Source organism: Lynx canadensis, chromosome C1 (genome assembly GCF_007474595.2).
Source record: "Lynx canadensis isolate LIC74 chromosome C1, mLynCan4.pri.v2, whole genome shotgun sequence".
Lineage (NCBI taxonomy): Eukaryota > Metazoa > Chordata > Mammalia > Carnivora > Felidae > Lynx > Lynx canadensis.
Window position 1 is genome coordinate 144,779,674 of NC_044310.1, and position 14,021 is coordinate 144,793,694.

General features: G+C 37.4%; 1 pseudogene; it reads right to left on the reverse strand.

The window, feature by feature from the left end:
- LOC115519859 overlaps positions 1-10,765 on the reverse strand; it is a 31,746-nt pseudogene extending 20,981 nt beyond the window's left edge.
- Positions 10,766-14,021: the final 3,256 nt, after the last annotated feature.

The following is a 14,021-nucleotide window of genomic DNA, read 5'->3' on the forward strand; positions in this document are numbered from 1 at the left end:
GAAGCAATGGACAGATGGAGAGAGCCTCATGAAGATGATCCGGTAGTTCTACCTTTTCTTTTTCCCTGAAGAGGTTGACTGTTGGATTAATGGCTAAAATAAATAAGAGAAGAAAAAGCTATAAAACATTAGACACATCTATCACTAATGCTAATGTGTCAATGAAGAAACTTCCATTCCACTCTAATTAGAGGGAAATAGTAATAAGGAAGTTATTTCTGTTCATTCAAATGTCTTTCCTCACTCCCACATCTACTGGGCAGGAAGGGATTCCTAGTGGTGAACTTCAAGAAAGAATCTGAACATAATAGACAGGTAGGAATCCTCTCTAATTCTCTGAGCTCTAATAACCCGCAGTAGGCATGTACCTGCTACTACTCTATGTGTCTCTACGCACACATATATACAGCCTACTGGGTGTTCCTCTCCTGGGTGGGAGCCTTCAGTTTAGGGATGCAAAAGTTTAATAAAGCTGATACATTATTCAACATTGGTCAGATTGCTTTATTTTTGAATTGTGCGGAGCCCACATAAGCAAATTGTTGTGATGAATTTTTGCTCTCATACCTTATTGACAATGTAGTTCCTCCATTTTTAATGCGCAATACCCTTTATTCAACTTGCAGTTTTAGTTAGCTGCTAAGACCAATTCATATGGCCTCAGTTCTGTGGAAATGTTTTTGGAATGTCTGACAGAGCTGTTTGCTCCAACTTCCCTGATGACACAACCAAGAATGCATGATAAATAGCTCAAAGATGGTATTTATTTTTTTGTCCCATCCACACAGTATTAAAAACTATTTATTCAACAGACTGATCACACCCCACTTTCACTTTCGATATCATACATAGCCTTCTCAAGTACACAGATCTATGGGAAAATTTTAATCAAATCATAAGAACAAAGCTTTGGAGCAAAAAAATTATTCTGGTTTGATATCTTTGTTGTGCTTCCTTCAAAAATGTTGAGCCTGGTTTCTTCATCTCTACTAAAAGAATAATTCCCATTCAATTAGTTGTTTTTAGAAACACCAGGGATGATATATAAAGGTACACATAAATTTCCTGCCATGTGGTAGACATTGACTAGAAATTAGCCATTATAAATCAGGATAAAAAGGACTATTGCTTTTAAAGAGGGAGATATTTCCACCTTTAAGATCAAATTACTATTTCTTTATTGAAAGATATATTTTTATTACATATTCCAAATAAATGGACAGTCTAGCTAAACTGCTGCATTTTAAAAATACCTTCTCACTTTCCCCCATTTACATCTAGGTGATTTCACAAATTAGGGTGTGGTGCCTGGAGGTTGTCAGCAATACCCAAGAAGAAAAATGCATTCATATTTGGTTATATGAAATTAATAGCAAATTATGAAGAAATATCAAGGCTATTCTTCCCCAAGCCATACATTTAAAACTTCAGGATGATTTCCTAAAGAGTAAAGGAGAAAAGATAATTTTACAGTCTCTACCATTTTTATAAATTTAATTGGTGCATAAATTTGTCCAAAGCTTTAAGGAAAATAATATAGAAAAGAAATTTATGTCCCAGGCAGTTTAAGTAAAATTTAAATATTTAGTTTTATACGTGTCATTTTCTTTTATTGATTAATTGGGCATTCAATACAAATATTTCTGTTTTTATCATTCTACTTGTGAATAATTAATTTTTTTTACCAAGTAGTTGAACCAAAATTAAGCAACCACAATTTCCCTCATGTGTTACTATACTTATTAGGTGTTTCTATTTTTCTAGGTCTTTACACTGCCTTATACGCTTTAACTTAAAACTTTGTGGTATATTTGTGAGTGACTATCCACTCTGAATCCTGAATATATATTTAGTTTTTAAAACCATTACAATATACATTTTACGAATTATCCAACTCAAAGAATGAGGCTTTTCTCTATATAAATGGCAATCTCAGGCAAATATTTGTGCACAGCTCTTCACACTATGCAAGTGGTGAGAACAGAAGGCAGAACCCTCATACAAAAACTGCAGAGAAAGAAGGATATTTAAAAGACAGCTGACAGTTCCCTACCTAATTTTCATTGTACTGATAATAGATTTAATGACCCACAGTGTTACAGTTTAGGCATGTTGCCTTCTTTCGCTTTTCATTTATTATTCATCAATTCAACAAATATTTGCTAGCTGCATACCGTGGGAAGACATTGTGAGAGGAGCTGGAAACACACTATTAAGCAAAATAGCCAGAGTTCCCCCTGGCTTTCATGGTGTTAAAGTCTTGGGGACACCGATGAATATGGCAGACTCAGTTTTTATACTCAAGGATCACACAGTCCTGTGGTTGATAGAGATGCAAGCAAATCATTAAAAGTCTATAATTAGCAGTTGTGAAAACAGCATTGAAGAAGTATAGAGGACATACAAACATATGACAGTAATGTTTCTTACAGAATGGGCTTCTTTGGGAAGGTGATCTGTGATTTGAGATCTGAAGGATGATAACCATTGTTAATTGGAATTGGGAGGTAGTCGGCCTTGAAGAGGAAAAAACAGTTTGTATAAAGGCACGGGGAAAAAAAAGAAATCATAATGTTTGCTTGAAATTGTAATCAGAAGGTGCTGAGAAGACAGGAGCTTGATCCTGCGGCTCCATATAGAAGTTAACTTCATTAAGACAGCACTGAAGAGGGGCGCCTGGGTGGCTCAGTCGGTTAAGCGGCCGACTTTGGCTCAGGTCATCATCTCGCGGCCCATGAGTTCGAACCCCGCGTCAGGCTCTGTGCTGACAGCTCAGAGCCTGGAGCCTGTTTCAGATTCTGTGTCTCCCTCTCTCTGCCCCTCCCCCGTTCATGCTCTGTCTCTCTCTGTCTCAAAAATAAATAAACGTTAAAAAAAAATTTAAAAAAAAGAAAGCACTGAAGAGTTTAAAGGGAGGAACTATATGATGCATTTTAATTTTTTTAAGCGAAAGATTACTCTGTTGACACTGTGGAAAACAAATCGGGCTGCTGGAAGTTTAATACGAGTAATGGAGGGAACTGGAGTAAGGGATGTAGGTAATAGAGAGGCAAGATCACAATGTCTTGGAATTAATGGTGGTAATGGAGACAAAAATCATGGATACAAAGATATTTAGGAAACAAGCTCACAGTTGCTAATTGATATAGCACGGCAAGGTTGAAGTCTGAAATCACTTGTACTTTACCATATTCTAAAACAAGAAATTCACCAATGCTCAACTTTCTCTAGTCTTTCAGTTCTCACCTTCTGAACACGTCTACATAGCTTGGAGAACTAGCCGAAACAGTTTTACAGAATATGGAGTATGAATGGACTATTGCTTTCTTCATGGGCTAATCCAACAAAACTAGGATTTATCACTTCAGGAGTCACTTTTCCTACAGACAGATAGGGAACAGTAGATACAATGGAAGGTCACTAGTTCACGTCTGTCACAAGCCCAATGACTCATTCCTGCAGATAAACCTCATAGCAATAAACAGAATCCACAATTGCACACCAGCAAAATGATGGATGACCACATGTCATGGATTCAGAGAGTTACTAGTGAATAATAGTCCTTGCCACGGCCTACAAAGCTCGACTTTTCTTATTTCTACCCATCTCCGTAAGCCCTGCTCCAACTCTGCTCAGCCTGCTCTTTGTGCTAATTCTTGTAGACATCAAGTGCCTAAGTTAGGAGCCCTGTAATGGCTGCTCTCTCTGCTGAAAGTTTTCCTGCCACATCCTCCATTGCTTCTCTCCATTGTTTTATTCAAGTTCTGCTCATATCTGCCCTTCATGTCTCTGTTGATATGATCTTTAGTGGCTGCTATTACTCAATATCCCCCTAACTTACTTATTTTTTACCCATAGCATTAATTAGTACCTGATATCATTTTATATTTCAAAAACGTACTTGCTTTGTGATAGACTGAATAATGCCATATTCCCACCCCCCCCCAAAATGTCCATGTCGTAATCTCCAGAACCTATTGCCTTACACCATAAAGGTGGACTTTGAAGATATGATTAAATTAAGGATTTTGAGATGGCTGGGTTATCCAGCATGCCTAATGTAATCAAAAGGGTCTTATAAAATGGAGACAGGAGGATCAGAAGAGTAGAAGACATGATAAGAGAACCAAGAAGCTGGAGTAACAAAGGAAGTGGTCATAAACTAAGGAATGCAACAGGATCTGAAAGCTTAGAAAAGGAAGAATGTAGATTATTCACTGAAGCCTCCAGAAAGAACACACTTCTATCTTGGTTAAAGACTACTGACATCCAAAACTATAAAAGAATAAATGTGTGTGGTTTTAGCCACTGAATCTGTGATAACTTGTTACAGAAGTCGTAGAAAATTAACAGTTACTTTCTACCTCCTCTACCAGAATATAAACTTCAGAATATTAGGGACTTAATCTTGTTTACCACTATATGTTATGTGTAGACACTGTGTGTTCAAGGTAGGAAATTAATAACCATTTCCAAAATAAATAAATTACACTGTGAATTAATATGTGCTAACCAATATACACACAGAAATACACACACATACGGGCACACCGCAAATACACACACTCATATGCCTGGAAAATTCTGTATACTATTCATGATTAATTAAATATAATCTATACATGCATTTCAAAAACAACTGATTAAACCTCTTTTAGTTCTCACAAATATACAAAGAATGCAAGTGAGGCAAGAAATGATAATTTAAGTATAATAACCATACCCTAGTACATAGATGAAGCATGTTAATTGAGGAGATGAACTTCTATATCAACATCTGGTGTCTCCTGTTGCAATGCAGTTGAAATGAAGGTCACATGGCTATTATAGCTTAGAGTGAATATTCTTTCTGGACATAAAAAAAGAAAGAAAGAAAACCTTCTTTGCAAGCCAGCTAGGTTTTCAGCTCTAGGTTTTTCAGCAATAGTAAGGGATTGACTTTTGGGAGAAACAGTGAATAAACATAACTCAGCACTGAGCAAGAAAATACATTATCTCCTTACTACTGAATTTAAAGGCTGATTTTTCAGCCCTTCGGGTGAGCAGGATTACCACTGGAGCCAGCCAGGAGCTCAACAAACTCCACTGTAGGCTGCCCTGGCAGCCACCTACTGTGGTATCCTGGCAACCCTGGATGTTTCATTCAAGCCAGAGGCCTATAATAGTCCCACTTTGGACTTAAGAGTGATATTGTGATGCACAATTTGTTTAAAATTAAAATAAAAAGACCATAATCAAATGTAATTCAGATGCTTATATCAGTAAGTGGTTTTATCTCACTAGTTACACATTGTGGCTCCCTTTGTGCACTCGTTATATAAGAGGACAATCTTCAGCTTCTTCCTTTGCCAAACAAATTCCTACCTACACAGATGATGTGATTTCCTAGTCCTCCAATGTATTCAGCTATTAAAATAGAATAGCAAATGTTGGAAATTTACATAGAAGCGATCAGCAGTGTTCATTTTTAGAATAGCTAGGATTCCAATAGAGATGCTGGGGAGCTGCAATCTGCCATTTTTATGTTTGAAAGAAAGGCCTATTCATTCAATGAGTAGAAATGAGAAATCACACAGCAATCATTTCTTTAAATGCCGTGGTCATATAAAGCTGTTATGTGCTTTATTTTATAGAAACACGCTCATAAACGATTAAAATCCTTTTGCCTGTGTATTTAGTTATATTTTAAGCAAAGCTGGTGCAGGTAGAACTCAGAACATTTAAACACCGAAGATTTATCAAACTGCGATCTATCCAGACAGTATGCCAAGAAACCTGAATCATACTATAGTTAATAAGTGTTTTGAGAAACATAACATAACAACTGGGTCTTGAGCCTGATTTAGCATTTGGCTAAAACAATTACTTACAATTCTAGTAACATTGTATACCCAGTTCTATTTATCTCTTTAAATAAATATTGGATTAAAATTCCCATATAGTAAGTAGTTTTCCAAATTCACTTTAAATATACACTTAAGATGCCACCATTTTGATTTTGTGTCTTTCTATTTGATTTTTCAGAAAGCCCTGGTGGTTTATAAATTAATTAAACACTTACCTTTTAGTAAATACACTTTAAGACATTTAACACCATTTATTAAATTAAGCATGGCAGGTTGATAGGCATCCGATGTTATAGCTTATAGGCAACAGTTCTTAAATATTTACCAAAAGCAAAAAAAAAAAAAATAGAAAAAATACAGTTTAGCTATTTCTTAATAGATGAAATACAGATTTGTCACACGATTCAGCCAAATCCACACCTTAGGGATATCCCTAAGAGAGTTGAGACATAGGTCCACACAGAAAACAAATGTATTCTAACATTCATAGCACCATTAGTCACAATAGCCAAAAAGTGGGTAAAACCCAAACGCCCATCCACTGAGGAATGGAGAAACAAATGGTGCATCCACATGATGGTTATTATTTAGCTATAAAAAGGAACGGACTACTAACACATGTTAGGAACATGAATGAACCTTGGAAATTGTATGCTTGTTGAAGAAGCCAGACAGAAAGACCATATTATATGACTCTATTTATAAAATATTTAGAATATGCAAACATAGAGAGACAGAGTAGATTAATGGTAGCCAAGGGTATAGGAAAAGGGGGAATTTGTACTGACTGGTAATAGGTCCAGGATTTCTTTTTGGACTGATGAAACTATTCTGCATTGCACATGATGATAGTTGCACAGTTTTGTGAATATACTAAAACCACTGAATTTTACATTTTGAAGGCGGAATTTACATGCAAATTCTAGTTAAATTTAAAATAAAAGAAAATGAGAATTTCTAACTAAATCTTGAAAGAATCCATTTGTTTATTTACATTAAGCTCAAAATTATGTCTATTAGCCACAAAAGAGATAAAGCCAGTGGAATGCAACACTGAGCAGTTTTTATTTTCCTTTAGAGATATGCCACATTACTTTTAGAAAGAGAAACTTTTGGAAGCAGATAAAATTTGTTTGGAACTATGGTTTGAGATCTAGGCAAGTCCGCCACAACTATTATATCTCAATTCCCTCACCTGTAAAGTTAGAATCTATATTTTTTCAGAGTTATGGTTAGATATGGGAACAATACATCTAATGATCTTAACATAATGTGTAATAACAGAAAAGGTGTAAAAATTAGTGGTTTTATTATGATGATGATTACTTATTGTTTTAGTTGTATTATCTCAATATTTAATGAATGCTTTTGACTGATTAAATCTTTTCTTTAGTGGATTAAATTCTACTATTTGATTTTAACCACTTATTCTGGATTAGTTATAACACAATTGTTGAATGCTGAAGGTCAAGGAGGAATATGCCATGTTTCCACCTTCATTCTCACAAAATAAAAAGAAGTGCAATGAGAAGCAATAAAAAATGTTCTACTTCACATCTTAACAGAGATACTTCACACAAGTGAACAAAAGTGGTTTGCTGCTCAAGAGATTCTTTTGAAACACCCTATTAAAATCTCATCACACTGTGTCACATTTCTATCCATGAGTTTACAGAAGTACAAAATTATGATAGGTATTGGTTTCCCCACATTAGGAGTAGGCATTTGGTACTCTGAAACAGCGACTGTAATGCTTATCTAAGTGGTAATATCGATATTGTAGCTTCAATTTCTTACGACTAGGGATAGGTTTTTCTCAAATATTAATAATATGTTCCCCCAAACAGATTGGTCAATAGAGAACTTAAAGATCGCAATGATGACTTCTTATCAAATAGACTTGGTTGTACTGAGATTACTGCAAGCTAATGTAAGGTATCACTGACATTCTGTAGGCTTTCATATGACAATATGATGCAGTTTGTGCATATATGCAGTGTCTCAATAAGGAGATCATAGGAGCTAAAAAGGTCCCTGTAGAGACTGTAGATATTGACGGACCTCTGAAACCATACACAAACCACATGGTTGGACGTGTTTTAGAGAGACAGTTTGTACTTTTAATCAAGCCATTAAAAACTTGATGCAATCACTTTAATACCCATGTTAATGGCAGGCACTTGCTGAGTCCACAACAATATTCATAACTATTACCTCCGTATCGGAAGCTCACAATGAACACTTGACAAATTTAAGTATAGATTAAATTTTCCTTATGTGACCTGCATTTAATTTTTTAATGTTTATTTATTTTTGTGAAAGAGAGGGCAGGGGAGAGGCAGAGAGAGAGGGGGACAGAGGATCGGGAAGCAGGCTATACACTGACAGCAAAGAGCCCAGCCCTACACAGGGCTTGAGCTCACCAACTGTGAGATCATGACCTGAGCCCAAGTCGGACACTTAACTGACTGAGCCACGCAGGCGCCCCACATTTTAATTTTTAAAGACAAATTATATTCAACAGATTTAATCAAAATGTGTAAGAATATTAATACTGATCCTTAAATTGTCCATTTGGCAAATCAGCTCTATTCATAAATAATATTGGTTTATTTGGTAAGTAAACTACTATAGTCATAATAAATGCACTCATAACATCAAGCAATATTTATAACTTTTTATAAAGTTATGACTTTTCAAATTATACTCTGCTAAATGCAGTCTAATGTACATTCCCCTGAGAATTGCTTTAAATGAAGCTGGGTTGCTAGAAATGTAAGCTTATTAACATCATCCATTTTCATTTTGAATTAAGCTACACTGACCGCATTTATTGAACGATTAACTCATTGCAACTCTGGAAATACCCTCTGTCTAATGGGAAAACACTATATAAAACAGACCAAAGGTTAGGAGATCTGGACAATCCTATACAAATAGAAAGACACCTCAGTGTCCCTTCCCTCAAAGATGCTGCACTGTTAATGAAGACGTGAAGAAGAGGGAACCCAAACTGTGGCCAAAAGCAGCAGATACTCCCCACTTGGATGTCAAGTGCAAATGCAGGCTGCTTTGTATTGCAGGGAATATCTGTCTCCCACAGACATCAGTGGCAAGTCAGATAAAGATAAAACCACACTCTGAGGCACATTTGACACGTAAAGCTGGATGAATGTCGACAACAAGAGAAGAACTGGAGTGATGCTAACAAGATTCCAAATAGGCATCCTTGTTCATACCCCCTCCCCCCACAGCAACAGTTTCGCATCCATGTTCTCTCAAAGTGCCTTGGGGCAGCTATGGGATCCATGTAAGAAATTATGAAACCATAGGGCCGTCCAGAATGAGGAGGGCCATTTAAGAAGACAGGCCTAAACCCAGGTAGCTGACTCACCCACTGAAGTCTCAACAGTAGACCCAGACAACTGCATAACCCAGAGAACTTCACTAACCCCCTGTTTTAGATTGAATTCTGTCATCAGCACCTTACATAAAGGGATCCAGGGGAGACTTACCCACTGGTGTGTGGGTATGAGTATACAGACCTTGGTTATGGCTCTAGACCCTGAAGTACCTATAAACTGACTCCACCCCACTTGGCCACAATCTAGGTGCTCTTGGAGAATACTGACTTAGAGAATCACCCACGGATAAGAGAGCCTTTTGGGAGTCAGGATTCCAAGGAAGCAGTTCTACCATACTCCTGGAGCAGAAAAAACAAATTAGATATATTGGAGAAGATAAGAGAAACAGTTGGACTTCATCTACATTATCTTACCTCCAAGATAGTACAGCTCAGTTGCCAGCGAACCCTTCTCAGCCCGTGATTCCTCCCACAGGGGACAGTGAGAGCATGTGAATGAGTGTGTGAGAGGTGTTGTTTCACTGCTGTGCATGACACTACCAAAGAGACCCATTTCTCTTTTACCTTATCCAGAATACTGATTCATGAGCACAGCAGTCAAGGCTCAGAGCACAGCAGATTAAAGGGAAGCAGATCCCGCTAACTGCATCAAGAACTCCATAGAGGGCCCTGTCCTCAATTCACTGTCGATACCCACCCCAGTGGCCCACAGACACCCCCAGCACTGCATGCACCTCACTTACTCTCTCTATCCCTCCCTATGAGCAGTTTCCTTTGCACTCTCCCAATGGTGGCAAGAGCAAGATTTTGCAGACAGCTAGTGAGCATATGCAGAAAGCTGGCCTGAATCTGCGGGCCTGGAGGAGAATGCCATTGTGAAAGTAAAAGAGGTTGTCAGCCCATGGCCCGGCTGTGCTTAAAATAGCCAGTTCTATCTGTAAGATGTTTTATGCAAGCCTCACAATAAACACAAAGCAAACCCCTAAAGTGGATACACAAAAAATAAAGAGAAGGGAATCAAGCTGCTGCTTCAGCCAGATTTGTTTACTAGAAATGATTGTATGCACTTTCATGCTCTCAGACGTTCTTTATAAGCCAATTATTTCTGTTTTCCACTTCTCTGATTGATCTCTTCACTTATACATAACTGGCTCTTGACCTCTGTTATTGAATTCACTATTCATGAATGCTATTGTCTTTTGAACAAATAAAACAGCTAAAACTATGTTTGCAATTTACTATTTATAATTTCTGTCACAATTGGTCCTTTAGAAACCACTATATTAACATAAGCACGAAGTGACATATTTCTACAAGCACAGTTTGAAACTATGACACACTGGCAAGTGAAGTCATGGATTCAGAGAGCTCATCATAAATTTAAAGGAAAATCAATATATCTCAGAAACCATAGTATACACTCTGAAATCCTTGGCTTTAGGTATTCTCTAACTAAAACAATTGGTGCAATTATGTCTTGGGGGATGATTGCCCAGAATCTGCAGCTACGGTACCTTTTGTTCCTCAGTCCAAGGAGCTGGCATTCCTCCTTCATTCACCGAGTTATCCACTCAATACACACTAATTGATCATTTACTGCAAACCAGACATCATGCTTGGCCAAAGATAAACATTCGATGAAGACTGCACTCTAGATTTGCGAAGTTCAAAACTCTCTAGGATGACAGGCAAGTGAACATATGGCTTTATAAAACACTGTTTAAGTGCTCTGACGGAAGGGAGCTCGGATGAATGGTTCACCAGGAAGTATATAAAATTTCATATGCGATGTACTGCCATGGACATCTCTTGTCATGGAGGGGTGCCTGCGGCTGTTTATTGAGTGGAAAAATCTAGGTTGGAAAATAGCATTAGAGAGGAAAGGAATGGAATGGGGAGCGATCGTTTCATGGCTACAGGGTTTCAGTTTGCAACTTTTTGATGGATGGTTTCAGATGAAAACATGCTGGCGATGGATGGTGGTGATGGTTGTACAGTGGGTGAATCTACTTAATGCCCCTGGACCTACACGCCTAAATGTGATTTTAAAATGGTACATTTTGAGGTTATATATATTTACCAAAATAAAAAATGAAAAATAATAATTAGTGTTTTCTGAAAAAGAGAAGAAGTAAATACACTTGTTCTGCAATATTATAAGATGAACTTTCCTACAAAGTTTCACATTTTTGACAACTAAGACTTGGAAGAACCAGGCAGAGAAATAGATTTCAAGGGACTAACAGGCATCAGGAAATAGTATAATTAATTAGTCATTCTCCCGAAGTATAAATTCTGAAAATTAAATAAAATGTTTCATGACATATTTCGAGTTGCTGAATCCTTCGATGTGAAACTACCTTCCATTTCAAGGAACGTTTTTCATGATTTATCAGGAAGTCCTTGGAGACATGACAGTTTCTTCAAGCCCAGATGACTGAGAGACATAGTCACAACCTCGTATTTGGCCATTTAAACACTTGTAAAATTAAACATTAGCAGTTTTAATCCAAACTTTAGAAAGTATGAAGCTAGATATGTGGAGAGCATATGTAAAGAAAGATATCAAGTGATACCATTGAAATGGTTACTGCTGTTTTGTCAATCACCAACAGAATTTTGACCCTGTCTTTCTCCTTCTATGAAGTATAGTCTGCATCATTTAAATAGGGAAAAGTTCATAGCATAGACATAGCCATCATATGTAAGCAGTTCTTTTGTAATGGACAGTTATTAACAAACAAGAAATTATTGCAACTGTGTTTTATCATTTAACTTTGGTTCATTTTTATCTGACCAAGTCAGTTTTAATATCTTGGTAGATATCTGTGGGACTCTTAGTTTGGAGGCCTATCAATTACAACATAGAAAAATATTAAAAATTCAACATCTTCTTTTACACATTTCTTTAAAAAATAAATTAAAACAGAATGGTGATTTTTGAAAATCACTGGTTATAATAATTTGTTCAATTTCTGTTTGGCTGTGATTTCTTGGTAATTAGTGTACATCTTTGGAAAAGCCAATGCTAGGCTGAAGGAAAGAACACAGGGAAGAAGGAATTTGAAAGTGGAGTCCCCTCCCCTTGGTTGGAGTTCAAACTTAACTGGAGATGGTTGGTTACAGGTCACGGTTAACAGCGTGAGAGCTGGTGCACTGTCACAAAAAGCAGAAGCAACCAACCCTCCAGGAAATAGTACTTGCCCAAAGGGAGGTGATCATTAAGCCAGGCAAGAAGCCCACTGCCCCGGGACCTCACATTGTAGGTATGTGGCTACGGGAAAGTACAAGCAAATGTTTTCACATTTGTATTGCTGAGGAACAGTCCTGTGGCCAGAACCAAGGGAAGCCCCTCTTGCACCATCCTCCAGACCCTTCCTGAGAAGGCTTAACATCATGCTCACTGTGAAAGGGAAATGTTTTACAGAATCTGTCATTATACAGAACAGGTATTGAAGAGTGAATTTGGAGCTGAGAGGCAATACACTGATAACTGTCAGAATTTTTTAAGTATTTTGGGAGCAATCTTATGTTGCTTCATCCTTTCTCAGGCAATGTTTGTAGGAAATTAAAAGGCTTTAGGTCTAGCATTAATAATTACTATCGGTTAAAATGGCCTTGGCTCTGTATGTCTCTAAAGGGGAATTTTGAATTTAAAATGGAGACTTCTCAACTGCCTTTTTTTTTTCTTTAATCCTTCTTATCTTTATCTTTTCCATATTCTGATTCAAAAGAACATGATGAAGCAAAAGCAAATGGCTCTTCCCACAAAACTGGTCTCTTCATGTCAATTGATTCCATTTTTACACATTCATCCATGAATAGTTACTAGACACTTACTATGTGACTTTTCTGAGTCCAGCACTGTGCTGGGTAATGGGGAAGAATGAGGGGGGGAAATAGATATGACCTCTGCCCTCAAGGAGTGTATTCTTGCAGCCAAACCTTGCTCCTGGGGGTCCAGGAGAGGAGATCCTTTCTTTGGGTTTTTTGGCTGCTGTGCCCTACTGTAGGTCAGGGTGGTAAATGGAAATAAATATTCAAAAAGCTAATTTTGGTGTGTGTGAAGAGAGGTGGGAATGGAGAAAAGTAGAAAAAGAATAGTGATTATGAAAAAAGACAATTCCTATGTGCTATTTTAAGACTGACCAATATCAAGAGACAGATTAGCAATCGTCACGGAGAAGAATTGAAATTATTTTGAGAGGAAATAAGTACTTTTAGGAAATTTTACCTAGTGAGTGTGTGTGTGGCACGTGTGTGTGTGTGTGCATGTGTGTGTGTGTGTGTGTGTTTTTCTTCTGAAGTTTTAAAACTTTTTTTTTTAATTTTGTTAATTGTCGATACTAATCTAAAGGTAAATGCGACTACCTTGAAGTCATCAGGTTTTCTTCCAGTTGCCCAATGTGGAGGAAGGAGTAGACAGTAGGAGTCACACAAATAAGATACAAGCAGAAGCCTGAATGTAATGATGAAAAAATCTATGTGACATTATGAGAGTTAAATATGAGCCTAGACGCAGTTTGGATGATGGGAAAAATATTTCCTGGGAGTTTTCTCTAAACGGCAATGAGTTTGGGAGTAAATTAGTCAAAGCCGTGAATGAGTAAGCTGGTGGTGAGTCAGGTAGACAATTCTAGGAAGAGGAATAGCTGGTTGGAGGTAAAAATATTTTCTGGTGTAATGCCCCCGATTTCGAATCCAAGGAGACCACCAAGGAGTCGATACGATGCAAACGCACGAGGATTTATTTGCAAGCTCGAGCTTGGGCCCAAGTATATCCGACACAGCAAAGCAGGGACTTGGACCCC